Source organism: Taudactylus pleione, unplaced genomic scaffold (assembly GCF_031769625.1).
Source record: "Taudactylus pleione unplaced genomic scaffold, aTauple2 ptg000321l, whole genome shotgun sequence".
In the NCBI taxonomy this organism is placed as follows: domain Eukaryota; kingdom Metazoa; phylum Chordata; class Amphibia; order Anura; family Myobatrachidae; genus Taudactylus; species Taudactylus pleione.
In genome coordinates this window covers 3,613,794-3,626,707 of record NW_028284722.1, presented here as the reverse complement: position 1 = coordinate 3,626,707, position 12,914 = coordinate 3,613,794, and positions in this window count along the sequence as shown.

The window sequence follows — 12,914 nt, the reverse complement described above, 5'->3', positions numbered from 1 at the left end:
ATGTCTGAAAGGCACCAACTAAAGATCACAGTTCTGGGTCGGCGCCAATGCTATTGACCAGAGTTTTTCCCGGGACTTTAGTCCTGGGTAGACAACCCAGGTTAAGTCCTAATGGTGCGACCCATTATTTTACTCCCGGGTCACACCAAGAAAACTCTGATTGGCCAATCGGGGCTGCCTAGAGGAGGTGGGGTGTCTTCCTACAATAGCAAACAATCTGACATTGTTAATCTGGGGAGAGAAGTCATTGGTTTGACAGCCATTATAACTAGGGGTGAAAAGAGTGGAAAGAGGTGTCCGGTCCATGCTGTAGTGTGTAGAAGCAGCCGACGCTGCTCTTTTTTGTGAAGTCTGGTGGCTGTAGAAGGGGTGTGTGATTGCGTTAGTGTGTATGAGTGTGACGTGTGTATGACATGTATGTGTGTGTATGAGCGTGACCTGGCTTATGTCTCACCCCCTTTCAAACTAAAAATGAAATTACCAGATAATTCACTTTTACCCAGTAATTTGCTAAACAACCTGGGATATTTCCCTGTGTGAAAGGGTCATCCCAGAACTAAATTCCCGGGTCTCCGACCCTGGTTTTTTGCATTTTTTGTAGGGTCGGAGACCCGGGAATTTAGTTGTTTAGCAAATTTCTGGGTAAAAGTGAATTACCCGGTAATTTCATTATCAGTCTGAAAGGGATACAGACAGAACATGTAAAAAAAAACCTGGCACGCAAATGCCAGGTAAAAGCCAGGTTTTCTTGTAATTTTCTGTCTGAAAATGGTAAAAGAATGATATTTAATCAATTGTGTTCTTGCTCCAGAGGAGCTTGCAAAACTGATAGGATCTAGGTCTTTCGAGTGGAGTCCCAGAGGTAGAATAGCAGGTTCTACCACTTTTCTCTGTCCAAATCAGAACTGACTGTTTCTTTAGAGGAAATGTGGAGTCAAACTGGATCCATATTTAAACTGGCAGGCTCTAATCACAATTGAGTCCACTGATTAGGCATTTCTAACACCTGCCCAGTTCAGCTGTTCCATAGGTGTTAATATACTGTATGTTAAGTCACAATTCCCTAGTAGTATCAACCAGGGTTGCATAAAATTGAATTAAAAAAAATAAATAATCAAAAACGGATTTATTTGATTTAAATCACATTGTTTGGATTTAAATAGGATTTTTAAAAAATATATATATATTTTTAAGTAAATGTTTTAAATGTTTAAATGTTTATTTAAAAAAAATAATAATAAGAAAACCTATTTAAATCAAATAAATCGGTTTTTGAGTTTTTTTTAAAAATCTAATGTTATGCAATCCTGGTATCAACTATAGGTTCCGGAGTTCTAATCCCATTTTTTATTGAATGTACAGGTCCAATAATTATTAACTAAGCTACCCATTAATGTCCGGCCAGTTTTTTACAAGAGACACTTTCTTATGATTTATGTTCATCCCATTTCTTGGAAGAAGCACCTCCTTATTAATATCAAAACAGTCTGCATTATGCAGTTCCCTCTGGGGCTGGTTAAACCAGATACATAACCGTTCTATGCAATTTGAAACTACCATTATTATTCACTTGTACAGGCTACCCACATGTCCATTTTTTATATTGTTCAATTAATCTTTTGCATACAAGCTTTAGAATTAGTACCACATTAACTCTCTTTAACATCGGGCCAATTCCTTTAAAGGGGGGCAGAACCACCGCTTATCCATGATCCCTGTATCTGGCTAGCAGGGAGCCTTGAATGGCACCCTGCAGAAAATAATCACTGTTGCTAGTACAGCTTCCTGGAGCATCCTGAGGAAGCTCCTTTCCGTGGTGCAAATCCCGGCGCTGCCACTACCCGCATGATGTCATGCACTTTGGGGACGTGGTTGGCACAGAATGCAAAAAAAGCACTGCTACAGAACTGCAATATTAGCATACCCACTCTATTGATGGAATATGGGACATTGTTTGGCCTTCAGCAACCTGCAATGAGCAGCTCCTGATTTATTATTTATAAACCAGTTATGAGCTTACACTGATGCATGAGCATTTAAATTCAATTCCTATTATCAAGCAACTTTTATATATGTTATTTAAAAAGAAAAAAATAGTTTAATGTGTTGGAAAACCAAAAAAGCTGGAGTAGCAGTAATGATTGATGAACACTGCCCCTTTGTCCTCTCTGCACAACACTTTGATAGCCAATGAAGGTACTTAATATTGGTGGAGCACATAGAGGAGGTTGAGGTAACTTTGGTTTCTATTTATGCTCCTAATACCAGGCAGCTCTCATTCTGTAGGAAATTTTGCTCTACTCTTCTTAGACATCAAACGGGGGCTGTGCTGGTTATGGGGGATTTTATCAATGTTCTTGACCCAGTGTTAGACCAATCTAGATTGTTGACCCCCTGTTCCCACTCATCTCAGGAGTTTGCCAAAGGCTTTAGTGACATTCTGGATGAATATGAGCTTTTTGACAGCTGGAGTGCAAGGTTCCCTACAGAGAGAGACTATTCTTTTTACTCCCAATGCATACAACTCTTATTCTAGAATTGACTACATTTTATCTGACAAATGGACTCTTCCCTCCATTAACAGGGCTGATATTTTGCTGATGATGTGGTCTGATCACTTGCCCTTATTCCTGATTTGTGACATTAACTCTGAAAGAGTTGCTCCTGACTCCTGTAGGATAGGTCATCACTTGATGTCTCAGTTTGAGGCTCAACAGGCCATCCACCAATCCCTGTCTTTATTTTTGAGCACCAACAAAACAGAGGACACCTCAGTTTTTTAATTCTGGTGCTCCCTTAAAGCAGTAACTAGGGCTTCTGCTATACAGGTGGCAGTGCGGCTAAAGAGGGCCTATAAGCAATGTAGGATTGAAGTTGAGGCTGAGGCAGCTAGATTGTAAGAAGCATATAAAGCTAACCCCAATAACAAACGTTTATATCAATATTTGCTTAGGGCAAGAGATAAAGTTAATGTTTTTTCCCTTCAAGAGGTTCAACATAATCTGGCCTGCCTTAATCAAATTTGTTTTTATGTTTTTGGTAATCACACTAGTTGATTTTTGGCATGGAAATTAAGGGGACAGCGGGCAAAGGAGAGGTTCATACGGTATATAACTCCATGAGCGCTAAAGTATCAGATCCTTATGCGATAGCGAATACTTTTGCTGAGTATTATTCTAGTTTGTACAATCTCTGTTCTGACCTCCAGACACATCAGCCGAATAGCACAACTATTAGTTTGTTTTTACAGGTATTAGAGTTGCCCTCTATTGATTCTGAGACCTGTTTGGTCTTGGATTCCCCTTGGTCACTAGAGGAAGTTGTGACTGTCATTGACTCATTATCTTCAGATAATGCCCCAGGTCCTGATAGTTAATCTTCCAATTTATATAAAGAATTGTTAGCACAGATTTTGGTATCTGTGTCTAATGAAGATTCTGAGAAGGGTAGTTTCCCGAAAGAAATGCTTGAGCACAGATTATTACTATCCTTAAAACAAGTAATGCCCTTACAGCAGAATAAAAATATCATCCTATAACGTTATTGAATTCAGATGTCAAGATTTATGGTAAGATGGTTGTTAACAGACTTTCCCTTCTACTCCCTTCTCTAGTTAAGTCGGAGCAGGTTAGCTTTGTTATGGGCAGGCAGGCCCCTGACAATATGCGTCAAGTCTTTAATATTATTGAACATTTTGAGTCTTGTAATGAGTTATTACTAGTTCTCTCACTTTGACAGGCTCTATTGGGGATATTTGCAAGTTGTCTTACATCACTTTGGATTTGGGGGTAGAATTCTAGATTCAATATTGGCTCTTTATTCTTTGCCCTGGAATATGTGTTAATGGCTGTCTATCTTCGGATTTTGCTATAACGAATAGTATTTGGCAGGGTTGCCTGCTGTCCCCACTGGTTTTTGCATTGGTAATTGAACCCTTAGCTGCAATAATATAATGTGCTGATTCTATACAGTGCCCTACATTAGGTGGTTTACCCAATAAGATTAGTCTTTTTACTGATGACATCTTTTATCTGTTTGTTAAATCCAGAAGAGTCCTTACCTGCCTTACTTTTAGCTTTAACTTTCAATGCAGGGGTTTCTTTTTTTCTAAGATTGAGACCTTCCAATTATTATTCCCCCAGATATGCTTGGTATGCTTCGTGCCTCTTATAAATATTCTTGGAAGTTCCGCTCTCTCAAGTATCTAGGTGTCAGCTTGGCTAGAGAAGGGGAAATTATTGAATGTAATTATAATCCATTACTTATGGCATTTGGGGAGTTCACAAAGGATTGGATGTTTCATGAGTCGCAGTGACAAAAATGGTGATACTCCCCAAATTGTTGTATCTTTTTGGGCCATCCCTAGGGTGCTTCCAACCTATTATATTTATACAACAAATTCTATAGAGTGATAGCTAATTATGTTTGGAAAGGTAGGAGGCCTAAAATTTCGAGAGGATCCATATCATTACCAAAAATGGAGGGTGGAGTAGTGTTTTCTGACTTGGATACACATTAGAGTGTTTGTTTGCTAAATCAGGCTAGGGATTGGTTTGACATTATGTCTTCCAAACCTTGGGTAACCATTGAAAGGATGGCTTCACTTCCTTTTGCTCTCCCTGATATGCTGTGGCTGCTTGGCTCTGTAAAGCCCCTAGGTTCTGGCCTTCCCAAGGTTGTGCATGCTACTGAAGTTGCTTGGCATAGACTGATAGGCCTGTCTACAGAGATGTCACTTCCCTCCCCTTCTTTATCATTGGCAGGTATTACCAATTTGATCCCAGTGGGCAACAGTGGGCAATATTTTGTCTGATGAGGTTATAGTATACTTCTTGCATTTGCAGAAAAATCATAACCTTTCCAAGAGGGATTTTTTACAAATATCTTAAAAGGAGACATTGGCTTCAATGCAATATGCCTGCTCCACTGAGAAAACAATCTTTCCAAATGTATATTATATCCCAATTCCAGTCCACTAAACATAAGGGTGGAATTTGCTGGTGGTATTACCTTCTAGTAATGGACGTTAAGAAGGGGAAGTTGGCACATCAGGTGAAATAAGAGACTTATCTAGAACATTGTCTGAGGAATATTGGGAGATTGTTCTTAATTTCTATTTCAAAGTATCCCATTGCACTAATCACTCTGAGATGGTTTTTAAACTAATTCATAGAGCATACTTCACTCCTGCAGAGCAACATAAAATTTGGCCCTCATCTCCAAATATTGTTGTAGAAATTGCGGGAGCAATTTTCCATATATTTTGGTCTTGCACGCTTTTGCATTCCTTGTGGGAAGAAGTGGTTATCATGATACATAAAGTGACAGGGGTCTTTGTACTTAAAGATCCTGTCACTGCTCTTTTGCATTTTTACCCAGGAGCTTTGTCAAATGCCGATAGATATCTTATGGGACATATCTCACACCTATAGAAAACTGCTTCTATACCCAATATACTGGCTATAGAAAATAATATCCAAATGCATTGTAATTTAAAAACTGCTGATTGTGTATATTCTACCTTAGCTTCTTCTCCCTTGCTAAAATGGTTTAAATTGAATGAATATAGGGAGGAACAGGGTAGATCTTTAATTTACAGTAAAGCTAATGATTTGACTATTTTAATGTCACCTGACTAGTGTGGTTTATTTGAAAGTGTAATGATACTGCTGCTGTGTCACTTTTGATTATTGTATGTGTTGGATTGGTTCCCATCATTGTACCCCTTTTGTTTTTTTTACTGTTTCCTTTTATCTATTTATTCTGTACCCCAATTCTTATGTTTGATTATATTCTTAAAAATGAATAAACTTTAATGTTTTTTAAAAAAAAATTACGGCACACAATATTCTCAGTTTGAAAAGGGCAAAGGGAAATCTAGTCAACTGTTGAAGTCAAGCCATTCCAAATTATTTGGTAAAGTGCAAACTGTTTGTTAGATTTAACTGGCAAGCAGATAAATGTCAATTTTAATGAAAAAATATGGAGATGTGAGATTCTGCTTAATAATAAGAGATTTTTTTTTATTCTGTTATTGGTGTTTATAGGATCTGTCTGCACAAAGACACAAACAAATTATTTAGTAATTGAGCATAATACATATCAGGTTTTTTTTACATTCTATGTTTTTCCCTAATTGATTCTTGCATTATATCTAATAATAATAGTAATAATAATAATAATAATAATAATAATAATAATAATAATAATAATAATAATAAAAAGGAAGTGAGAAAAAAAATATTCTTATTGACTTATGATTAAAACAACAGTCCCTATATAACAGCTACATATATTAACAGCTACTTTTCATTTTGTAATACGTAACAAACCAAAACTTTAAACTTTTCAGTCTTTCTCTTTTTATAGAATCTCTTTGAGTGATGTTATTAACTTGTACTAGAATTACAAAATAAAATAAAAATGTCACACTTGTCTTTAAAGAACTACTGTATTGTATATTCAAAAATATACTAAAATACTTATGTATCACATATTAACAAAACAAATTATTTTTTACTTCAGAAAATAATACAATTTTACCAGTATGTACACACCTTATTCCATGAAATACATCATAAGTCTTTTAAAATGTTTTTATTTAGTATCCTAAACTTGTCCTTCTAACACTGGCTAATAAAACTCTAACTTTATAATAGTTGAATAAATCTCTAAATTATTATTATTATTATTATTATTATTATTATTATTATTATTATTATTATTATTATCGTTTATTTACATGGTGCCACAAGTGTTCCGCAGCGCCTTACAAGGTACAAAACCAAAAAGTGACTTGCAGTAAAATACAATACAATGAAGGACAAGGACATGGATAATATACATTGATACATAGGTGACCATAGCACCCACATAAGCAGCAAAGCATAGGCACCAAGTGTTAGGTGTTCTAGTGGTGAGTAAGAAGTAGATGAGCATATAGTAAGGAGAAGCACAAGAGGGTAGAGGGCACTGCTCGCAAGAGCTTACATTCTCAAGGGGAGGGGATTAAAATCCGTGGTAACATTCTGGATTACTAACTGGATTAAAATCACCATATGGAAAAACTAATTACACAAAGATTCCAAAAATACCAAAATATTTGAAAACCATTATATTGTGAAGAATACATTTTAAATCTATTTTGGCATATTACATAGTTAAAAAATATAATACAAATAATTTGGAACCTTCCAAGTAATTAGCTGCACATCTCCTTGAGAATATGTTTGCCCTTTAAATAATTTTCTGAAAACCTTTTTCTGAAATGTTTAATCACAAGTTTACATTGTAATACACTTGACAATTGAAGTATTACAGCTGCTTTATAACATTGTGCTTTTCTGCCTGCACAAGCAGAGAGGGACTCCATGCAAGGCCAGCTGGAAGGTTGGGGACAGAGGACAGAAGAAAAAAGGCAGTTTGGGAGCAGCAGTTAGTGAGTGGTGGTTAGTCCGAGGTACCTCTAATGGAGAGGGGTCGCATTCAGCGTGTGCTCTCTCACAGAAGACATCATGGCAGGCTAAAGAGGTGCATGTGAGTTGTAAAAGCCAGCACCCATATGAGGGAGAAGTAGGCAGTGATTAGCCCCTGGGTCAGGGCAGCAGCCTGAGGTTGTGGGCTGAATGGAAGAGCTGGTGCTGAGTGAATCAGTTTGCTGAGGCAGCGGTACAGTGGAGGGAGCTTGCAGCAGACTGGCAGGAGTGGATACCAGATCAATAGGGAGAGTGGCCATAAGAAGTAAAAGTTCCAGTGGATACTCCCAATGGCCAGACACCAGTGGTAACACACACTGACCAAGTACTGGACAAGAGAATAGAGTAATCACTGCTCAACCCCTGATAAAATCATACAGTACATAATAGAGACTGCTAAAATATAGGCAGGTCAGGCAGTGAGTGGCTTTTCAGTTTTAATTACTGTTCAAGACATTTATGTCCTGCATAGGGCATTGCCAGGGGCTGGCTGGCAACTTTTAGTCTGGGGGGTACATGCAATCAAGTGGCCCGGGCCTTTCTACCAACACATGGCAACTTACCACCTCTTCTTACCATTCTATCCCGTGGTAACATTCTGGATTACAAGTCTTAAACTAGAGGTAAATTTACTCTACTGCACAGCCAAAAACAATCAGGATAAAAACAAATTACTATGACTGCATCTTTATAATGACCCAGAGACATAAAAATTAAGTACTGTATGTGCAGCACTTGTTACACTCCCGGTAGGCTCTGTCTCTCCTCACTGATTGATGCTTGGAGGAGGCGGTCACGCCTCCACCCAGTACCAGTCAATGAGGAGAGCCGAAGGCAGAGCCGACTGGGAGGACGCGACCACAGAGGGGGAGGACGCGACCATGGTTTATTGCTGGCAGAATCTTTAAACTTGGTAATCATATATAAATGTCCACTTGATTTGGTTATGATTTCGCAATTCGGTATATATAGGGATATAATTATTTTTGGTGTCTCTGAATCGCAGAATGCGGCCACCTCCTCTTATATGCCATGTATGAGGCGGGTTGGGTATGGTTTGCCGGCGGTTGGGATGCCACTGGTCAGAATACTGACAGCGGCATACCAACAGTCAGAATAGGTAAGTATGCTAGCACTAATCCTAACCCTCTTTCCCGGTGCCTAAACCTAACCTCCACCCCTAGTTCCAAAGCCTAACCTCCCACTCTCCGCCCCCTAAGCCTAATATTCCCTCCCTGGTGCCTGAACCTAACCTCTGTTGCTTCTATGCTGCAAGGCCCCAGTACTGCACCAGAGTAATGTGCTTTATCTAGGCAGCCACGTTTTGCCCTCCCACTTACCTATCTACACCGTACTGTTGCAGGTGATAGAGAGCGAGCAATGCACAGCCGGTTATTGCATACAGTGACACAGGCTATGGCAAAGTATATTTATCTTCACAGCACAATGTTTTCCTTTATGCAGACTCATGCCTCTCATCCCACCTCCAGACTCCCATCTCCTGCACCCAGTATCAGGCATCTATCTTGCCTCATCCAGACACCCATCTTCTGAACCTAGACTCATGCCTTTCCTCTCCTCCCACCTCCAGACACCCATCTCCTCCTGCACCCAGACTCATTCCTCTTATCCCACCTCCTGCTCTCACCCTATTATTATCATCCTACATCATTCCCTCTTCACCACTGATAGCATCATATATGCTAGTCATTAGGACTCCCACGTGAACATCCCCACAGCAGTTACACCTTTATTCCTGTTGCTCTATATAGCACAGCACGTTCTTTTGTCACACCAGCGGCTGTGCCATCTCCCAGCCCCTCTCTCACTTCTGTCTCCTCAAGTTCAGCACTGTCATCGGCTCCAATCAGTCACACATCCCAAATATTGTGTTACACATGATCTAGGGCCACATTCCTGATCAATCCAAGACCTGAGTAACAGGGGACTCCTCCACACCCACTCGGACCCCTCTCCCACCGTCTCACCACTCCTATTACAGTGCCGCTGGTGCAACGCTCTGCAATGGGACCTCTCTCCCGCTGCATTGCTCCCTGGAAGCAGCAGCTATGCCAGCATGCACAACATGTGCCAATGGTCTGAGCCACTTATAGACGGTACACGGCATGTTACTTGTCCCACCATGTTCCACATTCTAAACCACTGCCAACCGCCGGTTGAGCCGCTTATGTGCCCACTAACACCCATTAGCCCAGAATCCATTAAAATCGCCTTTATATTCCAGCACAGACCGCAGCCCCCAGTGCTTACAGCCACACTCACAGGAAGGGGGGAGTGCAGAGGAGGGGGTGATGCAGAGCCCCATAGCTCCCACAGCCCCCTGCACCTACGCTAGTTACACCACTGCACACATGCACATATATAGAGTAACACATGTACATAGTCATATACATACAGTTACACACATACACATTTATTCACAGTCACACACTAATACACACACACATTCCTACAGTCACACACTAAATAGACACCTAGTCACAAATACACACACAGTCATACATAGTCACATGCACACAGTTACACACCTAATACACATACATACAGTTACACAATAATACACACACATTCATACAGTCATACACTAATACACACCTACAGTCACAAATTAATACACACACACAGTCCACATACAAACACATACATACAGTTACACAAATAAATACATACATACATAAACACAGATACAGATACATATATACATGCATACAGTTACAGAGACACATACATACACTTATACACACAGATACATACACAGTCACAGAACCCCCCCCCCTCCTCTCAATCACCTAATAGCAATGCAGGGTACAATACTCACTGTTGTCTGCTCCATCCACTCCCTCTGCCCCATGCTGCTGCAGGCCTGACCTCTGACTGCCGTGTAGCCCTGCCCCCTGTCCCAACTCCTCCTCCCTGTTAGCCTCCTTCGAACTGCACTGCAGTGCACTGTGACTGCAGCTTTAATTATCAATGGCCGGGGGTGCACTCTGAGAGGGGGCCTTGGTGACGTGCACTCAACAAGGAGAGTAGGAGGCGGAGCAAGAGATAGGAAGTCCGATAGAGCAGAGAGGACCAGCCCCATCCGACAGCCAGCTCCTGCTATGTATATGCAGAGCGCGGCTGTGGGCAGCCCTGGACCACTAAAATTTTACTGGACGGGGGGTATATGGCACCCTGCCCCCTGGCCCAGACCGCCACTGGCCATTGCCCTAACTCAGAAGTATTTTACCACATTAACAATGCCACAGAAAGTTCCTATGTATAGGATAGAGGGACTACAGAAGAACAGTTATAAGTTCAAACATCCAGTCAGGGATATCTAACCCTGTATGCTAAAGCAACTCACAGTCACCACTGACCCAGAGCTTCTGTTACTAACTAAACAACTGTGCAACTTCTCATAAAGTGTTAAGCAATATACTTACAGTACAATATAAATGTGGGAAGAAGTTTAAGGAATTGCAGACCACAGAATACTCCATCTTACCCACTGTTCATCATTGGGTCAGAAGCTTATTTCATTTAAGATAAGTACACTTCATAGTAATATATAACCTGAAGTAAATTGGATTCTCATATATTGAACATACTATCTCTAAGCTGATACAGTTTTATATTTGGATAAAAATACCTACCAAGCCTCGCTTATATTAAACAAAATAAATAATGAAATGTGAACCACTACGGTTGCAACAATACTCTAAGTAAATTAAGCAGCCCTAGCTCAGGGCCTGATTCAGACCCGCTCGTGAGCGCAAAGCGGGTCGATGTTTCCCCACTGCGCATGGGCGACCTCTGGCATGCGCATGCACAAGCCCCAGCAAGCAATGACAGCTCTGTTGCTCTGGGGTTCACTACAAGGCGAGAAACGGCTGTCGATGTTGATTGACAGCTCGCCCCATTTTGTAGACGGGGAGGGGGAGTGGCTGCACAAATGCAGGTGTTCCCTTAGGAATGCCTGCTTTTTGTGGGCAGCCCTACTGACATCACTTGTGATGTCAGTAGTGGACTTCCTGCTCTACTACAGCAGGAAGTCCACTTGGGCTTGCGGGAGCAAAGTCCCTACCGCAGAGTCTCATCGCAAGCCCAATGGTCGCGATAATCGCGACCATTGCCAGGCCGCTCGCACAAGCTGTGGGTGGTCACCCACAGCTGTGTGAGCAGCCTGGAGGCTTCAGAGCAAGCGTCTCTGAATCAGGCCCACAGACTTTAGTCTTAGATTCTGATTTCATACAGGAATCCATTGTGTTATAATTTATCAGAAGGTTACAATGTTAGTTTATAATGTAATTATGTATATATTTCTGTATGTGGCTAAAGCTTGGTAAGTATTAAATGCATGCATTATATAAGTGTAAGGGTTAAGGTTATTAAATTTAGTACTATGGGGGAAAATGTATTCTGACATTCTAGTTTGAGGAAACAAGGACCTGGCCATAAATGAATGCCAAACAAGTTACATTGAATGTCAGTATTCTGATACTAAAACTTACCTTTCAAAGAATTGTCTGTGGAGGTCCAGAGAAGAAATGTAACTTATCTCTTTAGTTATTTACTTATGTATGTGATCCAAAGTTGCTTATTTGAAAGTGTCTCTTTAATAATTAAAGTGTGTTTTTTAAAGAGTGTACTAAGCCTTTGAGATAGAAAAAGTAGAGAGAGATAAAGTACCAACTGATCAGCTCCTAACTGTCCTGTTACAGGCTGTGTTTGAAAAATAACAATAAGAAACTGATTGGTTGGTACTTTAGCACTATCCACTTTAACTCTCTCCACGGCTTAGTACATCTTCCCTTGTGTGGCTTATTGTGACTGGGGTCGGGTTTTCTTCACCTCTCTGCCAAGAAAGACGGAGAAAGCACACCTGTTGCGGAGTACAAAGTTCTCCGAACCTACTCAATCCATGGGACACTATAATAGGTGAGTGTGTTACAGCACCAATCTGACATTTTATAATCCAGACTATGGCCCTCATTCAGACCCACTCGCGAGCGGCTGTCCGCTCGCAAGTGGGTCGATGGTCCCCACTGCGCATGCGCACGACGGAGGGAGCTCCGTCGTGCGCATGCGCGAGACCCGACGAGCGAAGGACTTTCCTTCGCTCGGAGTGTCTCTTCAAAGGGGGCGTGCTGTCGATGGTGAGTGACAGCACGCCCCCTTTGGTGGGCGTGCCGGGGGCGTGCCTGCCAGACGGAGGCGTTCCCAAGGGAACGCCTACCGTCTGAAGCCGGCCCCACTGACATCACTAGTGATGTCAGTGGGAGTGATTTTGGCACTGATAGAGCCAAAATCACTCCTGGCCTTGCGGTTGAGAAACCCAACCGCAGGCTTTTACTCGCAGTTTCGATGGTCGCGATGGTCAAGACCATCGCGACCATCATCCTGCATGCTCGTATATGCTGTGGGTGGTGACCCACA